The sequence below is a fragment of the Eulemur rufifrons genome, chromosome 2, assembly GCF_041146395.1.
Source record: "Eulemur rufifrons isolate Redbay chromosome 2, OSU_ERuf_1, whole genome shotgun sequence".
NCBI lineage: Eukaryota > Metazoa > Chordata > Mammalia > Primates > Lemuridae > Eulemur > Eulemur rufifrons.
In genome coordinates, this window is record NC_090984.1 from 3,515,386 (window position 1) to 3,530,867 (window position 15,482).

Here is a 15,482-nt window from a genome sequence, read left to right on the forward strand (position 1 = left end):
ACACTGTGCCAAGGGCAACAGAAGTTCAGTAAAATTTAGTAAGGCACACCCACCCTTTAGGAAACACATTCTAATAAGATGCTCTGAACTCCTGTATTGCGTATAACCATTCTAGTGTGTGTTGATTATTTTATTATTGTGGTTTGATTTTCATTTCCCTAATGATTAATATGTTGACCATATTATACATTAAAATTTTTACATCTTAGGAAAAATGTCTATTTAAATACTTTGTCCATTTTTAATTGGTAAACTTTTTTATTACTAACTTGTAAGAGATTCTACTAGATCTTGATATATAATTTAAAATATTTTCTCTCAATAAGGAATTTTTCCTTTAATATTTATTATGTTCAAATAATATTTTTAATTTGATAAGGTATAATTGATTATTTTTTTTTCTTTTCTTGGTTGTGCTTTTGGTGTAATATCTAAAAAAATCTTTCCCAAACTCAAGATCACAAAAAGGTGCTCTAATATTTTTCCCAAAAATTTTGCAGTTTCATGTCTTACATTTAGGTGTATAATCCATTTTTACTATTTCTGTATGTGTGTGATTTGGATTAGGGGTCCAACTTCATTTTGTTGCATGTGGATGTTTAATTTTTCCATTATCATTTTTTTTATTTCAGCTTATTATGGGGGATACAAAAGTTCAGGTTACATATGTTGCCCATATACCGCCTGTCCCCCCAAGTCAAAGCTCCAGGCGTGTCCGTTCCCCAGACAGTGCGCATTGCACTCATCATGGAGGTATATACCCATCCACTCCTCACACCCCCCTCCCCGAGTCAGCACCTTCAAGTGTGACCATTCCCCAGACGGTGCGCAACACACTCATCATGTAGGCATACACCCATCCCCTCCCCCAACCCCCCACCTCAGTCTGATATCTGATTGGTATCATTCCCAGATGTGAATTCAGTTGATGATCAGGGAAACCAATTTTTTGGTGAGTACATGTGTGCTTGTTTTTCCATTCTTGGGATACTTCACTTAATAGAACGGGTTCCAACTCCCTCCAGGAGAACCATAGAGATGTCGTATCTCCATTATTTCTTATAGCTGAGTAATACTCCATGGTATACATATACAACATTTTGCTAATCCATTCATGAATTGATGGGCACTTGTGTTGTTTCCTCATCTTTGCAATTGTGATGTGCTGCTATAAACATTCAGGTACATGTGTCTTTGTTATAGAATGACCTTTGTTCCTTTGGGTATATGCCCAGTAATGGGATTGCTGGATCAAATGGTAGGTCTACTTGAATCTGTTTAAGGTATCTACATAATGCTTTCCACAGGGGTTGCACTAGTTTGCAGTCCCACCAGCAGTGTATGAGTGTTCCTGTCTCTCCACATCCACACCAACATGTGTTGTTTGGGGACTTTTTGATAAAGGCCATTCTCACTGGAGTTAAGTGATATCTCATTGTGGTTTTGATTTGCATTTCTCTGATGATTAGGGATGTTGAGCATTTTTTCATATGTTTGTTAGCCATTCTTATATCCTCTTTTGAGAAATTTCTATTCATGTCCTTTGCCCACTTTTTGATAGGGTTGTTTGATTTTTTTCTTGCTGATTTTCCTGAGTTCCAAATAGATTCTTGTTATCAGTCCTTTATCTGATGTGTAGTATGCAAAAATTTTTTCCCATTCTGTAGGTGGTCTGTTTATTCTCTGGACTGTTTCTTTGGCTGTGCAGAAGCTTTTTACTTTAATCAGGTCCGAATCATTTATTTTTGTTGTTGCTGTGATTGCCTTAGGGGTCTTCCTTATAAATTCTTTGCCTAGGCCAATGTCTGTAAGAGTCTTTCCTACATTTTCTTCCAGAATTCTAATCATTTCACACCTAAGGTTTAAGTCTGTTATCCACCATGATTTGATTTTTGTGAGAGGTGAAAGCTGTGTGTCCTGTTTCAGTCTTCTACAAGTGGCTATCCAATTTTCCCAGCACCATTTATTGCATAGGGTTTCTTGTCACTAGAGTATGTTTTTGCCTGCTTTGTCAAAGATTAGGTGTCTATATAAGGATGGTTTTATATTTGGATTGTCTGTTGTGTTCCACTGGTCTGTGTGCCTGCACTTGTGCCAATACCAGGCAGTTTTAAGAACCACAGCCTTGTAGTATAGTTTGAAGTCTGGCAAATTAATACCTCCCATTTTGTTTTTATTGCTTAAAATTGCTTTTGCTATACGGGGTCTTCTCTGATTCCATACAAATTGTATAATTATTTTCTCTACATCTGTGAAAAACGATGTTCGTAATTTAACAGGGAAACCACTGAATCTGTAGATCACTTTGGGTAGTATAGACATATTACCAATGTTGATTCTTCCAATCCACGAGCATGGTATGGTTTTCCACCTATTTACAAGTTCTGATATTTCCTTCCTCAGTGTTTTGTAGTTTTCTCTATAGAGATCCTTTACCTCTTTAGTTAAATATATTCCTAGATATTTTATTTTCTTTGTTGCTATTTTGAAGGGTATTGAGTCCTTAATTTTGTTCTCCGTTTGACTGTTATTGGCATATATGAATGCTTCTGATTTGTGTATATTGATTTTGTAGCCTGAGACTTTACTGAATTCGTTAATCAATTCCAGGAGACTCTTGGTTGAATCCTTGGGGTTTTCTCGATATAACATCATATCATCAGCAAAGAATGAGAGTTTGATCTCTTCTGTCCCTATTTGGACTCCCTTGATTTTGCTCTCTTGCCTGATAGCTCTCGCAAGGACTTCCAATACTGTGTTGAAAAGTAATGGGGACAGTGGGCAGCCTTGTCTGGTTCCAGTTCGAAGCGGGAATGCTTTCAGTTTTTCCCCAGTCAGTATGATGTTGGCTGTCGGTTTGTCATATATGGCTTGTATCATTTTTAGATAGGCCCCATCTATGCCTATTTTGTTAAGTGTTCTTGTCATAAAAGGGTGTTGAATTTTGTCAAATGCTTTTTCTGCATCTATTGAGAGGATCATATGATCTTTATTTTTGCTTCTATTTATGTGATGAATTACATTTATAGATTTGTGTATGTTAAACCATCCCTGCATCTCTGGGATGAAGCCCACTTGGTCATGATGGATTATGTTTTTGATAAGCACTGGCTTCAATTTGCTAGGATTTTATTGAGAATTTTTGCCTCTATATTCATAAGAGAAATTGGTCTATAGTTCTCTGTTTTAGTTGCATCCTTTCCTGGTTTTGGTATCAGGATTATGTTGGCTTGGTAAAAAGTGGTCAGGAGAGTCCCATCCTTCTCGATATTGGAGAATAGTTTATGTAGGATGGGCACCAGTTCTTCTTTGTAGGTATGGTAGAATTCAGGTGTGAACCCATCTGGTCCAGGGCTTTTCTTTTTGGGAAGATTTTTTATTGCTGTTTCGATTTCAGATCTAGATATAGGTCTATTCAGGAATTCTATTTCTTCCTGGTTGAGCCTGGGAAGACTGTGTGTTTCTAAGAATTTTTCCATTTCCTCCAGGTTTTCTAATTTGTGTGCATAAAGTTTTTTTGTGGAATTCATAGATGATATCATGTATCTCTGTGGCATCAGTCATGATTTCTCCTTTCATGTTCCTGATGGAGGTTATAAGAGTTTTTTCTTTTCTGCTCTTGGTTAGTCTAGCCAGAGGTGTGTCAATTTTGTTTATTTTTTCAAAGAACCAACTTTTGGTTTTATTAATCTCCCTTATGGTTTGATTGTTGTCCTTTTCATTTAGTTCTGATTTAATCTTAATAATTTCTCTCCTTCTGCTGGGTTTGGGATCGGTCTGTTCTTCCTTCTCCAGCTCTTTGAGTCTATTCATTAGATTGTCTATTTGTAAGTTTTCTGTCTTTTTGGTATAGGCATTTATGGAAATAAATTTTCCTCTCAGGACTGCTGTAGCTGTGTCCCACAGATTTTGATAAGTTGTGTCTCCTTTGTCGTTTAATTCAAAGAATCTTTTGATTTCCGTCTTGATTTTTTCATTTATAAAATGATCATTAGGAACTCATTGATTAATCATAGAACATCTAGAACACTGTCTATACTATCCCATTCTGAACTTTTTCTGATCCCTGTTCACAAAACTTAATATTAAAACTGTATATCTTTTACCTAGGATTATTAAATAATTAATCAATCTGTTCTGTCAAAAATAAAATAGTAACAGCAAAATCATTTATTTGACAGAATTTACAGTTTATTATAAGAGTTTTAACTCAATGAATTTGTCAAAAAGTATGTTTTATTTCTTCAGATTATGGAATGGATAAATAGACAGAATTTTATTATCCATTCTAAAATACATAGCGTGGTATAATTGTGGATTTTCTGAATTTCAAACTTCATAAGGAAGTTATTAAATATTAGTGGATTGAGTTGGATTATCATGACTTATTTATGAAGATAAAAATTATTATGTCTTCATGGGCTGAATGTCCTCTCTGTGAAACATCTTCTTAATGTGCCTCTTGGGGTAGAGAAGAAATCTTGCATGGCTGTATTGTATTCTCTCATTTCACAGGCTAGGATGTAGTATTGAGGCATGTGTCCGATTTTTTTTTTTTTTTTGCCTAAATATACTCTTTTATTTTATTTTATTTTATTTTTTTATTTCAGCTTATTATGGGGGTATAAAAGTTCAAGATATATATATTGCCCATGACCCGCCCATCCCCCCGAGTCAGAACTTCAAGTGTGTCCCTTCCCCAGCGCCAGAGTTGTATAAATTTGATTATTTGGATACCAAAGATATTTAATTTTCACAGACATTTTATAGAATCCTGGAATTTCAGTATACTTCCTGCATGCTTTCAGAAATCTGTGATTTATTACATCAAGAGAGAATTATTTAGAAGCAAAAATAAAATGTAAATAGATGACCTTGGAAAGGGATGATTTTGAAAAATACATTAAGAAGTGAAGTAATGTCATTCTGGCCTTACTTGTCTGTAGATTTGTACAAAGGAACATTAAACACGGTCATATTGAGAGACCAACTCTTGTCAAAGACAGTAGTTCAAATGAAATATAACCATGGTAGAATACAGCTACCTTTTCTTTTATTGAACTAAAGTTGACAAAATTACTGCTGCATTGTAAGTATCAATATTTTTGCATCCATGTAATATAATTGCATTTTATTTTTATATTTTATGTCTTGGCATCTGTGTAATAAAGTCAGTGCTACAGCAAAAACAGTAAGAGTAGATTGCATTCATTGTGCCAGGCACTTTGGAGTTTGATTTTATTTTGGGCTGCAGCTCATTAATTTGTTATTGTTTGTTCTTTTTTTTATTTCATTTTTTTTATGTAGCCCACCATTATTGGATCCTGGTTCACTCTTTTATAAGTTCTGTGACCTCCAGTTTCTCTACTAGTATATACAAGTCTCAGATCCACAACTGTAAACACATTTTTTAAAATGTCTCATGAAATTGAAGATGGGAAAAGTTGTTTGCCCTTGACAAAATATGAGCTATTGTAATTGCTTGATCCAGGTAAGTTCCACTTGTCATTTTGTTTATTAGAAGGTAAGCCCTCCGTAGATTTTAGTACACTTCTGCCTTTGGATCTTCAATCTAAGCAAAGTGGCAGATCCTATTCTGATTAGATTTTTCAGTATCGATCACATATGTGCAGTCTGTATTTAAAGTCAAGTTGTCTCATTTCCTGTGAAAAACCCCAGGCTCTTAAAAAGAAGAAGAAGACTGAAAGAAAAATGAAAGAAAAATTTAGGCCGGGCGCGGTGGCTCATGCCTGTAATCCTAGCACTCTGGGAGGGTGAGGCGGGTGGATCACTCGAGATCAGGAGTTCGAGACCAGCCTGAGCAAGAGTGAGACACCATCTCTACTAAAAATAGAAAGAAATTAGCTGGCCAACTAAAAATATATATAGAAAAAATTAGCCAGGCATGGTGGCGCATGCCTGTAGTCCCAGCTACTTGGGAGGCTGAGGCAGTAGGATCGCTGAAGCCCAGGAGTTTGAGGTTGCTTTGAGCTAGACTGACGCCACGGCACTCACTGTAGCCTGGGCAGCAGAGCGAGACTCTGTCTCAAAAAAAAAAAAAAAAAATTTAGATCCCTAAAATACAGTAACCAAAATTTAACAGAAAACTTTCATTGCAGTTCAACTCAATATCAAAATGGAAACCAGAGATGGAAGAGTCTGTGAAGTTAAGGATAGATAATCATCTGGGTTTCCTCGGGGACAGTCTCTATTGGCTTAATTTTTTGTATGAGTCATACATTTCTGTTTCTTTGTAGGACACAAAGTTTCAGTTTAAAACTGCACCTTTCAAATAATATAAGGTGGCAACTGTGGAAATCAACTCCACCAACACTCTCAGTTTGCTGCTATCTGTGGCTGTATCCTATACTTCTTTTTCTTTATTTTTCTTAACTAGTTCTGTAAACACTATATTCTTTATTAGGTATGATCTGTGAACTTTCTGCTTGGTTAGTTAGTGGTCACCTAGTGATTGAAAAAGATTTTCTTAAATGCCTGGAACCAACAAATTTCTCAGTCTTTGCTGAGGGTTTCTGTATGAGTGTTAGGCACATGTGTATTTTATTTTATTTTTTTTTCAATTTCAGAATATTGTGGGAGTATATTAATTTGGTTACATATAATACCTTGGACTCTCCCAAGTCAGAGCTACAAGTGTACCCTTCCCCCATACAGTGCGCTCCACAACCATTAGTTGTGAGTTTGCTCACCGCCACCACCCTCCTCCCACCTAACTGACACCCAATGGATATTACTTCCATGTGAGCACCTTAGTGTTGATCCGTTAGTAACAATTTGATGGTGAGTACATGTGGTGCTTGTTTTTCCATTCTGCTGATACTTCACTTTGAAGGAGGGGCTCCAGCGCTATCCAGGATAATATAAGAGGTGCAAGATCATCATTGTATTTTGTAGTTGGGTAGATGCCTAGTAGTGGGATTGCTGGATGAAATCGTATTTCTATTTTTAGTTCTTAGAGCTATCTCCAAATTACTTTCCACAGGGGGTGTACTAATTTGCAGTCCCAACAGCAGTGTAAGACTGTTCCTATCTCTCCACTTCCACACTAGCATTAGTTGTTTTGGGACTTCTGGAAATAAAGGGAATTGAGTCTAAAGGGCAAAGGAACATTTGAGAACATTTCCCCAAAGAGAAAATGTCAAGAAAATGAATTTATCAAAAAAACCCTAAAGTTCTGACTCAGGGGGATGGGGGTGGGAGGAGGAGATGGGTGTATACCTACATGATGAGTGTGATGTGCACTGTCTGGGGAATGGACACGCTTGAAGCTCAGACTCAGGGGGATTGGGGGGCATGGGAAATATATATAACCTGAACTTTTGTACCCCCATAATAAGCTGAAATAAAAACAAACAAACAAAAAACTCAAATAGAAATCCTGGAGTTTAAAAATATAATAATCTAAAATAAAAAAAAATTGGAGCAGCTCGACAGTAGTTTTCAACTGGCACAAGAAAGATTAAGTGACGCTGAAGACAAATGGGCTAAAATGAAATAGATGAACTATAACCAGTGGTGGAGATGTTGTGGAGAACCTAGAGCTCTTATACATTTCTGATGGGAATGTAAATTGGTAGCTCCATTGGAAGACAGTGTGGAGTTCATCAAAAGATTTAAAGTTCAGTTACCATATGATGTAACAATTGCACTTCTAGGTATAGAACAAAAAATAAATATCAAAAACTTGTACACCAATGTTCATAGCAGCATTGTTCTTAACAGCTAAAAATTGAAAATGAGCCAAATGTCCATTGACTTATGATTAAATCAATAAAATGTGACACAGCCATTAAAAAAGATAGATCAATAGTAATCATCCAATCTCAAAAGAAAATGAAAATAAAAACATTCAAAAACTACGGAAAAAAGCTTTATGGTCCCATGGAGGGTCTTCTGGAAAAATGACAAGATAATTTGTTTTCATTGAACTCCGATGGTAAGAGAGAAAATAGTGCAGTGTGGAAAACATTTTAACAAATACTAACTGAAAACTTACTGAATAACCGATCTTCACTGAAAAGTCTAAGACTGAAACAAGGAACATGGTCTTTCTCTGAAGCAGTTGTAAACCATCATAGGCTGAGAAATGGTTCCCAAAAATAGCAAGGCCTAATTCCTGAACCCTGTGACTCTTACCTCATAGGGTAAAGTCTTTCCAAATGTGATTCAATTAAAGATCTTGAGGTGAGATTACCCTGGATTATGGGCATGGTCCCTAAATACCATTACCTCTTGCCTTACCAGAGTGATGTTTAGTTATATCAGAAATCACTCCCAACTCTCTCCCATTATCTCTTATGTAGGCTGTTTGGCTGATTCTGGAAACTAAATTGACGCCAGGCAGATTAACAAGAGAAAAGCATATAAATGTTATTAGTTTTACACATACATGGGGATCTTCACAAGAAAATGTTGTTGGAAGAAGTGGCCAAAGCAAGATCCTTCTCTTCTTTTTAGACAAAGAATGATAAATATGAGAAGAAATGACAGGGCAAAGAAACTCAGGCAAGGGACAATACATTTCTAGGTGAGTCACTAGGAGATGTATGCGAGGGTGTAAAAACAGTAGAAGACAATGGTTACTTCATTAAGGATATTTATTCAGGTTTATTGCAGCCCTCAAGTCCCAGTCTCTGGTGATAAGGGCTATTTTCTCAGGGTGTTAAACATGGATGGTACCACTTTTTGACTTGCGGCATGAAGGAAGTGTTAAACTGATAGCCCTTTCCAAAACTATAATTTCTCCATAGTTTCATCTCAAAATAATCATTATACCAATTTGGCATATTTTTGGATGGCATGTCCTTCACTCCTGAAGATGTAAAGAACAGTTTGAATGAGACAAAAGAGAAGGTGATGTGACCACAGCGGCAGAGATTGGAGTGATGCAGGCAAAAGGAGAGGGACTCTGAGAGTCATCAGTGCAGGAACAGGTAAGACCTGATTCTCCTCTAGATCTTCTGGAGGGAGCACAGCCACGCTGACACCTTTATTTCAGCCTTGAGCTACTAGTTGTGGACTTCTGATGCTAGACCCATGGGAAAACAAATTTCTGTGTTTTAAATCCTGCGATTGTGGCAATTTGTTTTAGCACACATAGGAAAGCAATACATAAATTTTGAGAATTGCTGAGGCAGTCTGCCACTCATTATGAATGATTTTGAAGAAGAAAAAGAAAAAAGAATGATAAGAAGGGAGATCAGGAGGAGGATGCAGGTATTATATACAGTAAGACAAAAGGGTCAACTCATCAAGATGAGATAACAATTGTAAATATGGATTCACCTAATATGTCTTTCAAGAAATTTGCCAATTTCCTCTAAGATATTCAATTCATGGCCCTAGATTTATTTGTAGTGTTCTTTATTATCCTTTTAATGTCAATGTGAAAATTTGTGATGTCTCTCATTGTTCAGGGGATAGCTTGGCTAAGGTTGTATGAATTTATTGATCTTTCCAAATAACCAGTTTTTATTTTTCAGATTTTTTTCAAATGCTTTCATGTTTTCAATGGCATTGATTTGTATTTTATTAATGACTAACTCTGTCACCCTGGGTAGAGCGCAGTACTATCATCACAGCTCACTGCAATCTCAAACTCCTGGGCTCAAGTAATTCTCTTATTTCAACCTCCCAAGTAGCTGGGACTACAAGTGCTGACTAATTTTCCTATTTTAATAGAGATGGTGTTTTGCTCTTGTTCAGCCTGGTCTCAAACACCTGAGCTCAAGCCATCCACCTGCCCTGGCCTTCCAGAGTGGTAGGATTACAGGAATGAGGCACCATGCCTGGATGATTTCTCCTTTTATAAAATATAACTTTTCTTCTACTTGCTTTATACTTAAATTGTTCTACTTCCTCTATTTTCCTAAGGCGGAAAATCAGTTTATTGATTTCTGATTTTCTTTACAAATAGATGAATTTAATGATATAAATTTCCATCCCTTCTTCTTTCTCTGTGTTACTACAAAATTAGGTATTTGGAGTTAACATTTAGCTCAATTTCTTTTAAGATCTCTCTTGAGATTTCTGCTTTGGTCCATGCATTTTTGAGGATTGTGTTGACAGGTACACAAAAAGGTGCTCAGTTTCACTAATTATCAAGAAAATGCAAACTGAACCACAATGGGTTATTATCTCCCACACATTAGAATGACTGTTATCAGAAAGAAGAAATATAAGTTGGGAAGTATTTGGAGAAAAGAGAACCCTTAAACACTGTTGGTGGAAATGCAAATGGTATAGCCACTATGAAATCACTATGCAGGTTACTCAAAAAATTTAAAAATTGGACTATTCTACGATACAGGAATCCTACTTTTGGGTACATATCAGAAAGAAGTGAAATCAGTATGACAAGGGAATATCTGCAGTCCCATTTCTTTATACCATTTTTCAAAATAGTCAAGATATGAAATAACCTATATGTGGATTGACAGAGGAATGGATAGAGAAAATGTGGTACAGATATACAATGAGATATTCAGCCTCAAAAAGAAGGAAATTCTGCCATCTGTGACAATGTAGATTAACCTGGAAGACATTATGGTAAATGAAATAAGCCAGACACAGGAAGATAAATACTGCCTGATCTCACTTATATGTGGAAATATAAAATGTCAAACATGTAGAAACAGATGGGAGACTTGTGGCCTCTGCGAGCTGGAGAAAGGGGGAAATGAGATGTTAGTGAACTGATACAAAGTTTCAGTTATGTAAGTTAAGTTCTCTACAACAAAATGTGTATAGATAGCAATATTGTACTGTATGCTTATCAGTTGCTAAGAAGAAAAATCATAAATGTCATAAGAACAAAAATATTGTATCAATATAAGTGATTGATGTTTTAATCAGGTATATTTGGGTGAATATTTCACAATGTCTATGTACGTCAAATTGTCAAGTTGTATAACTGAAATACATATGATTTTACTTCTAAATTATGCCTCAATAATATTGGGGAAAAGTGTTGTTTATTCCTTAATATTTGGGGATTCTTTCTCTATCTTTACGTTGTTGATTTCTACTTTGATTCCATTATAGTCAAAACATAGTGTGATATCTACTTTTATAAATGTTATGGTGTGCTTTATGCACAATATAAGAAGTTTCAAGATATTTCTTCTCATGTTTTTATAATGTATCCTTAGAGGATAATAGTGTTTTTTTTTTTCCATTTTGAAACATGTCAGGATTCTGGAGGTAATTGGACTATATATGAGGTATTTAACTGATGACTGGTGTGCCCTTATTCTGATTCTAGATTTTTATTTAACTTTTTCCACACTTGCTTCATATAATTTATTGATAAACTGAGTAAACAATTCAGACAGGAATTAATCCATCTAATTAATTAATGCATTTATCTAGGTTTAGAGACTATTAACCAAAAAGGATGTTTACTGTGATTGTGAGAGGATTTCAATTTCTAGAACTTTAATAAAGGAAAAAATATGTCAAAAGTACATGTTCAAATTAAACAGTGATTATGCCCTCTCTTCCAATGTGTCAAGTGTCATATTCTAGAACTCTCTGAAGATTCCTCAGTAAATTCTGGTGAAAGGCAAATGAATTTATTTACTGAAACTAAAAGATGAAGGGCAGGGCAAAAATGAATTTGGGATGCTGGAAAGTGGTTTGTGATTTAATTTGGTGTCATTATGTACAGATTGTGAATGTAATGCTTTTTGAAACTGTCTCCAAATTTAACAAATAAGGAATGAGAGAATGACATGGCCAAACACCCAGAATTCACGGCTGATTTCATCCTCTTGGACCTGTTTCACGGCCCCCAGGCTCCCTGGCTTCTCTTTGTTCTCACCATGCTGGAGATTTTGGCAACACCATGGTCATCCTCCTCAGTCAGACCTACCCACTTCTCCACTACCTCATGTATTTTCTGCTCAGCCAGCCATCCCTGATGTACTTGCTCTATATTTCCATGTTCATCCCTCAAATGGCCCTCAACTTTCTCTCTAGGCATATCACATCTCTTTCACTGACTGTGGCATTCAGCTATTCCTCTTCATGACCCTTTTGGCAGGAGAGTGTCTGATGCTGGCCATCCTGGCTTAGGACCTCTAAGTGACCGTCTGTCACGCATTGTGCTGCCTCATCCACATTCCCCAGGATCGCTGTGTGTTCCTGGTGCTTGCATCTTGGCTGAGTCCAGTGCTCCATGCCTTGATCCATGTGCTCTACACTCCGACTTTTCATTACTTCACCTCCAGGGAAAGCTGTCATTTCGTTTCTGAGTTCCGAGCAGTTTTGAAACTAGTTGGTGCTGACAATTCCCTCTATCAAAAGGGTCTTTTTGTCGGTGGTGTTATTTTTCTCCTCCCTCCTATCTTAGCCATTATGGCCTCCTATGGAAGTACACTGTGCACTCTACTGGTGACAGCTTCAAGACTGGGGCATGTGGAAACCTTGGCCACTTACTCCTCTCATGTGCCCCTGGTGTCTCTATTCTATGTGGCTGACATTACCAAGTACCTTCTACCAAAATCCCACTCCCCTGAGCAGGAGACGTGGTCTCTATCTTCTACATGATCTTAACACCAATGTTCAACCTTCTCACCTACAGTCTGAGAAACAAGGATGTCTTTGGAGCCCTCAGGGGAGTTCTTAGAAAATTGGGAATATGACATTTTTAAGTTTCCAATGAAAATCCAAATCTAAAACAATGAAAGCATATACATTAAAATGGTGGGATTTACCATAGAGAGACATATTCATATGCATTTAAGTATAGAGAAAGTTTGAGGAACAGATAATAGACAAAAAGATATAATCCTGTATTGAAAGTTGATATGTAAATTGGGGTGATTTTCTTCCTTTAATTCATTTATGTATTTGTACTCAATATAATATATTGAGAATGTGGTTTATTTGTGTACTAGATCAAATACACTTTCCTTACTCCTATGCAATCATCTTATTTGGTCATTGTTATTTATTTTTGCTATATTTTTGTTTTTAATTGACAAATAACTGTATATGTATATGTAGGACACAATGTGATGACTTTATCTATGCATACCTTGTGGAAAGACATAATAAAGCTAATTAACATTTCTCAAAAGAGAGAAATGAATGTTCAACAGGTATATGATAAATTCTTAACCTATCTTATCGACAGGGAAATGCAAATTATAACCATGATGAGCTATTAACTCACACCTGTGAGAATGCCTATTCTGAATATGATGAATGCTAAGTGCTGGTGAGGATATGGAGAAAAGGGAACACTTGCATATTGTTGCTGTGAGTACATATTAGGACAGTCTAATTTATTTGTATTTCAATAAATTTAGGGGGTACCATTTTTTTTGATAAATGGATGAGTTATATAGTGTTGAATTCAGGACTTTTAGTGTATCCTTCATTCAAATAATATACATTGCACCCAGTAGATAAGATTTTATCCCTCAATCCCAATCACCCTCCTCCCTTCTGACTCTTAAACATCTATTTTTTCAATACAGCCATTGTGGCAAATAGTATAGAGATTCCTCAAAAATGGAAATTGAATTACCATATGATTCATCAATCCCACTTCTAGATGCATATTCAATTGAATTGAAACCAGTATGTAGAAGACATATATATGCTTCTATATTCATTACAGCATTATTCATTCTAGCCAAGGTATAGAAGCTACTTAAATGTCTGTCAGCACAGGAATGGATAAAGAAAATGAGGTGTATATACACAATGAGATACTATACAGCCTTTAAAAAGAATGAAATTCTGTCATTTGTGACAACATGTTTGGAACTGGAAGACATGATGCTGAGTAAAATAAGCCAGGTGCAGAAAGACAAATACTGTATAATCGCACTTATGTGTGGAATCTAAAGAGAGTTGCTCTCATAGTGGGAAAGGTGGTTACCACAGAGAGTGGGATGGGGAAAGAGGAAATCAAAGGGTACAAAGTGTCAATTTGTACATTTTTAAAGATTCATGGACCTCTAAATAGAAGAATCACGGTATCTTTAAATAATTATCTCTATTAAAAATGTAGTAATCTTCTAATGCTACTGTTACAGATAACATAAGAATAATTTTAAATGCATACTTTTTGCTAAATTTTAAATTTCCCCTAAAGTCATCTTAACCTCAATTTCCTGACATGAAATTATTGAATCAAAATTTATGTACACATTTATAATTTTTAAATAAACTTGACTTTTTGGCTTAATTTTCTTTGAAATCATTACTTGATTTACCTTATATTTGCTTTGTGACTCAATATTTCGTGTTTTTATATACTGTAGGAAAGGTGCATGGTTTTTATTTTATGACTTGAAAATTGTAATTTTCCCATTAATTTTATTTCATTAGAATTTGTATCTTGGGAGGTGTAGGGTGTTATCAAATAATCAATAGGTGTCCTCAAAATTTCATCTAATTATAGGAGCTCCCTCTAAAAAGTCCATGGGGGAGGGTGAACTGCAATGCAAATTAAAGCTAATGACAGATTAATTTCCCTTACGTTACTCTAGGTCACTTTGTAAATATCATTACGCCTTGGCTGGGGCAATGCTAGATTGATAAAGCATGGCCTCCTTCCCCAGGTGTAGCAGTGGCTCAGGACAGGATTAAGGGTGGACAGCACCAAAATGGAGTGCCAGCCTTATCCATCTCCACAGGTGGAGCAATTGATTGAAATGGCACCAAAACTGGGAACCCTTGTCTGGCTATTCTCAGGACAAGGGTTCCCTGTTTTGCTGCTGTGTCAAGCAATTGCTTCACCTGGGGAGATGGATAAGGCTGACACTGCATTTTGGACATTCTATAAAAAAGACATCTGCACTAGAATGTTTATAGCACCACAATTCACAATTGCAAATATGTGGAAACAACCCTAGTGCCCATCAATACATGTATGGATTAATAAAATGTGGTATATGTATACCATGGGGTTCTATTCAGCCACAAAAAACAGTGGTGATATAGCACCTCTTGTATTATCCTGGATAAAACTGGAACCCATTCTACTAAGTGAAGTATCCCAAGAATGAAAAAACAAGCACACATGCATTCACCATCAACTTGGTTTTAACTGATCAACATTTAAGTGCACATATAGTAATAACATTCATTGGGTGTCTGGCAGATGGGAGGGGTGAGGAGAGGATGGGCATATAGACACCTAATGAGTGCGGTGTGCACTGTCTGGGGGATGGACATGTTTGAAGCTCTGACTTGAGTTGGGCAAGGGCAATATACATAAACTAAACATTTGTACACCCATAATAGGATGAAATAAAAAAAAAAGATATGCTTTTTCTGAACCTGAGAAACATCTCTTTGAAATGAAATATCAAGGAAGATAGTGCCCTATCCCACAATTTCCATATGAAGATGGGATGCTAACTTCAGTGAGCACCTAACTTTAAGTTGCAAAATTATCTCCTCCTACATACACTTGAGATGCGTGGTTTTTTTTTTTTTTTTTG

The 15,482-nt window shown here is 36.1% G+C and overlaps 1 pseudogene; it reads left to right on the forward strand.

The window, feature by feature from the left end:
* LOC138380935 (zinc finger protein 595-like) overlaps window positions 1–15,482 on the forward strand; it is a 57,554-nt pseudogene that overhangs the window by 15,149 nt on the left and 26,923 nt on the right.